The 5563-nt window shown below is 32.4% G+C and overlaps 1 protein-coding gene across 1 annotated transcript in view; it reads left to right on the top strand.

Moving 5' to 3' along the window:
• The window catches only part of LOC106679633 (uncharacterized), a 145150-nt gene that overhangs the window by 17197 nt on the left and 122390 nt on the right, over nt 1-5563 (top strand). The window lies entirely within an intron of this gene.

Here is a 5563-nt window from a genome sequence, read left to right as displayed (position 1 = left end):
AAGACTCGATCAAAAGGCAAAAAAAATGAATAAATAAATGAATTATACAGGATTTCATCTAATATAAATAGGCCCAAATACTTCTCATGTTCAAACAGATGACCAGATCAAAATATGTCAGAGGAAAAAGATGTTGGTCTATACATATGATACTGACATCCTAAACATTATTATTATTTTTCCAGGTCTAGATATAATGGAATCTTGAAGAGATGTTACATCATTTATACTTTTTTTTTTGGTGGTTTTTTTTTATAGTCTTCCTAATGAAAATATTAACAAGCTTATAGGTGTAACATAAAATGTAGTTTCTGTAATGATATTTCAACAATCCACAAAGGCAAATTCATTATATGACTTCAAAATGTTTATTATTTAACCAATCGAAACATTTTACCTACAGGTTTGGGGATATTTTTAATATAAAGTTGTAATAATGTATTATGTCTCCGAGGTGGCAGTTTAAGAAGTGTCTGTAACATAATAATTTAACATCATTATTATGTTACAGACACTTCTTAAACTAATATTGAGTTCAACCACATCATATAATAATTATATAATTATATTTATCGATATTATTTTGATCTATAAAAAATAATATTTAAACATTTTGGTTGTTTCATCAAATTTGCCGTAATCATTTCTTGATAATGTAGTAATATATTTTACTCTATTAGCTATTTTAGATTTGTTCGTGCCCTAATCAATCTTCCCAACCTCTGAGTGTCTACAACTATTGATTTTCAATTTATTGTTATTAATTCTGTGCTATCCATAGGTAATTCTAACTGTTATTTTTCTCCTTTCAACTACAATCCCACCCTAAATGGCTTTATACATTTTTCATTGTAAAATATATTTTATCTCGGATAATACGGATGATCTGTTTTTTATGTTATAATCTTCTCTTGTAAGATTGTGGCATGCCATACATCGACCAACTTATTCGCTATAATTGTCTATAAATTGTCTATAGTCTGATAAGTAATGGTACCACGGAGGTCAGGAGTGGAGGAGGGTTTCACGCCGTTTTTTAATTTCATGTACTTTTTGAATATTGCTCTTGTAATGAATAAAAATGTATAAATACATTATTTCAAGGAACTGTCATTACAAACTAAATAGAAAAATATGTTCTATATAAATAATTATTCTTTATTTTGTAATATTACATATACCTTTTGGCATTAAGTGTAAATTTGTGATTCATTTGACAACTTCTGCATAGGATTGATATGAATTCATGAGTGGATAAGCTTTTCAATGGAGACACTTCTGCCATAGTACATCCATCTAATGTAGCAGATCCATGCTACAAAGTAGTTTCAGTTTTCTTGCTAGATTTAGTGATATGTCAGTGGCTAATGTTTGTACAAGTAGGATGAGGTGTCTAGCGTTTGAGTTATTAAGTTCTGTACTGTTTTTTTTTTTACTATGTCAGTTACAAATGACATGTCCAGGTCCTTGTGGCATGATTTGTTTGCGACGTATCGAAGGAATTTGGATTGAAATATTTGAATGGTCTGAAGGATTATTAGGAAGAGCCCCAAACCTGAGTACGTAAGTCCTTATCGGTCTAAGCAGTATGTTGTATATTTTAAGTTTATTTATAAGTGACAATATATATTTATGATATAGTAGTCTAAATAAAGAAAGTCGGTATTCAGTCTTTTTTTCAAAGTTGTCACATGTGATTTCCAGGTCAATCATCTGTCCATCGTAAGTCCCACGTATTTTGTCTCTGTTTTTAGGTGATGGGATGTTGTAAAATGTTTGTTGAGGGCAGGTTATATATAAATAAATCAAGAAAGGTTTTGCCAAAGAAATAAAAAAAAAGAAAAAATAAGGAAAAATAAATAATAATAATAATGTTTAGAGTAACTGTATCTATTAAAACTGTAGCAGTTATTAAAATAATTTGTCTAAACATATATATAATTTGTTTGCAATAAAGTTTCCATCTGATTAAAAAATAAAAATAAAGGCCCCTGTAGTGGTGCTTCTACAGAAGTAGGGCGACCTCATGAGTAGCAGGATCCAATGATTAGTTTGATATTGATATCAAACATGTATTATATTTACTCTATGCTATTCATTATAAATAAATAAATAAATATGCGATGTCTACCCTTCATTCTAACTATTTCTTTTTTAAATTTGTTGCCTTGGGTAGATAAAAACGCCAAAACCAATGATGAGGATGGATGACATTTCGTCGAGTTAGGATCTGTGCTGGTTTCCTGACCACGCTCCAAATGTTGCATCCTCCGACAGATCGGCAGAGTGGAATGCTGCACCGTTACTAAGCCTCCCTCGAAGGATATCCTCGAGGAGATAAGGGCGAGGATCAGCTATGCGACAGAGAGGTGTGGCCGGGCTGAGGTGGATTTCACCGGCCGGGGGTCCCAGTTAGGAACAGGTCTGCAGTTGGCCCCGATAGGCCCGCTCCTTCCCAGTCCTCCGCCTTCCTTGGGGTAGCTCCTTATATTATCTGCCTATGGAAAGTACTCTGGGTAGTCGGAGCCTCATGATTTAGGGGCTCAGGGACAGGTAGAGCAATAAGGAAACTCCATTAAGTGAGTACGAGTAGGGGTTGTAACATAAAGTTCTAAGAATACCGAAATAAGTCAAATTTTTTTTTTCAAGGGAGTAATGAAATTCTCAAATCGAACAACAATATTGTATGGATCTGTATATTTATATTTAAGGCCATTAATCTGTGACTGAAACATATACACTCAGGATTTAATGATCTTGACAAAATCCTTGACAACTAATTAAATGACGGAAGAGAGTTTTTCTTAACTAATTTCCTGAGAGTCAAGATTTATACCCAGGTTTTCGCCATTCCATACTTTAAATCTGGCACATTAAATCTGAAAACAAATGTAAATTTACATAAATATATAGTGTATATTATTATTTATTTTATTGAAATAAAAGTCTTTTTACTTCTTACTTGATTATTTCCGTATTTTGGAAGACGTTTTGAGTTACTTGTCTATTCCAGCTGATCTTAATTATTTGATGTCTTGTTTCCTTTCCTCCAAGAGGTTTGTCCAACTATAAAATATTTTTATATTAACTGTTCTATTTCCTTATCGACTTTACATATTGCTACTTTGCAAGTTACATATTGGATTATAATATAAGCAGTCCATTGTATTTCATCCACATAATCCATCCAAACTATTAATAATATAATTTATAATTGGGACAAATTCCTCAGAATGAGGTGGATATGAGACAAGCAAATAATTAAGATGTACTGGGTAATGGACAGTTTGTTCGAAACGTCTTTAAAAATCTAGAAATGAATCATGTCAGATTAATTTATTTTCCATGGAAATAAATTAACAACACAATTTTATATTATTATCCAAAAGTCAAATAATGAAGGAAATACTAGAACAAATTTGTTTAACTGATCATAACTGAAAATAAAAAAATGATAAGAATATCTAATTTAGTTAATGAAGGATTATCGCTCAAATTACTTTAAATGTAATATCCTATTTAGTAAGTTGTAGTGAGGACACCCCTCAAAATTATTGGGCATTTACTCTTGATGACTTTATCCGGCCGATAAAACATAGATTGACGTATAAACCCAATGAGATAGGTGGTAAATAAAACTTAATAGCACGATTAGTTTCAAGAGCTTAAGAGTGGCTTATACAATACTGAGACTAAACAGTAAGTGTCTCGTTCAGTGCAAGTGGATGAGACAATAGCTTCATACTGATTATTTTTAGTTAGATCTAATAAATCCACAAGTAGACGGTATGTATCGTATTTAAACATTTTGGTATAATAAATTTAGTTTTGTAGTTTATTATTTTATTTCATATCTACTTATTCCCACTGGTGACATAGCTTGTATTATTTTTGCATAAAACGTTTATCTCTCTCTGTTTAGATTTAATTTTTTTAATCAAGCATCCTATTATGTACTAGCTGGAATAAGTGGGGTCTAGTGGGTTATAAGAATACTTGAATATTATATACATGTATAGTATCCGATATCTCCTTCCACTTAAAACCCGTCAACTCTTAGTTTCCTCTCTTGTTTTCCCCCCACTTAGACTATGGCTGCATGGTATATGTTGGATTCTCGATGGTAGTCTCGATTCTAAACTTAAACGTCTTATGAATTATGCTGTGCGATTTATTTTCGGGATCACATGAGATACGCACATAACCCAGTATTACGCCGAGCTGAAGTGGCTCTATCCATCCTTCTGATGCCTGTATTTCCTAGCTTCCTTTCTATTCCAAGTATGTATCCTATATCCTAGAAAGCCTGCAATTCAAATTCTCAATCCAATCCCGTAATACCAGGGCCTGTTTATCTGACCCTACACCTCATCGAACAGCTGCGTTTGATAAATCATTGTTTGCCTGAGCTGTTTATAACTGGAACTCCATTCCCTCTACGTCATGTATCAACCCTTCCCTCGTTTAAAACTCTTATATATAATTACCTTTTACTTCCTATTTAACTACCTTCAATATATGCTGTTGAATATAAATGACCTTATAATCGTTCTTAAAGGACCTAGTCCCAGAATAATAACTATTTTTCATTTTATTTTCAATAATATGTAAATCTCAGAGCAATGAACTCGAACTAGCTGTCTTGTTTCAGGGATCTTGGGCGATATTAAGTTAAAAGTTTAATCTATAATGGATTTCATATATTATTCATGCTTTTATAATCCAGAGAGTTTTAATCACACTCGGGGTCTGTACGCAGTGGAGAGGTTAAATTGAAAGAACTCATTTCTGCGAAGAAAAGGTTTTCCTTATTATTATTAGGATCAAATTGTAAATGTCGAATTAAAATCTGGTTTTAAGAGAGGTAGAGTGATGGGGAAAACCAGGTGAAATCTTTGGCAGTGCTACATGATAGTGATTACATTGTAAACAATATAATAATATGATACTGGTATTAATTATATTTATACAATCGCAGCGGCAATCAGTAGTGTAAAATCAGATCAACTGCAGCTAGTTAACGCAAGATAATTGCCTCGTTTATGAGACACAGACTTGGCACTCTTATTCACTAAATTGGAACGTCTAGTGTGACTCCCGTGACGAATTTGAATCCAGAGCTGTGATTTTAATTCCTTCAATTCAAGATAAGCAATTCCTTCTTTAGAAGCTCACTTTCTAGCATTGGTTCCTTCCATCCTGTTGGGTATCTATTGAAATAAAAAATACTAAACGACCATCATAGTAGTAGTTCCGGATAGTAATCCAGATGAATGTAGTTACTAAGAAATAGTTAGAGGCATCTCCCGCTTCCTATCTGGCCTACTTATCTTCACTGAAACACCGTTTGTATTCGTCAGCAAGAGATGTCACTGTTCCATCCCTTCTGTCATCGTTACATCAAATCACAGGTGAATCAACCTTGTAAATTGTATTGTTGTTTATTTATTCTTTTTAATTTTGAAACGTTGTCGCTTTATAAAGATCTTTTTTTTTTTTTTATTATTTATTTATTGTAATTTACAACTGTACAAAATAATACAACAGGTAAATATGTAGTATG

Source organism: Halyomorpha halys, unplaced genomic scaffold, assembly GCF_000696795.3.
Source record: "Halyomorpha halys isolate HHAL.00 unplaced genomic scaffold, Hhal_1.1 Scaffold212.1, whole genome shotgun sequence".
Lineage (NCBI taxonomy): Eukaryota > Metazoa > Arthropoda > Insecta > Hemiptera > Pentatomidae > Halyomorpha > Halyomorpha halys.
Note: the sequence above shows the minus strand (reverse complement) of the source record. Positions and strands in the feature narration are given on the sequence as shown.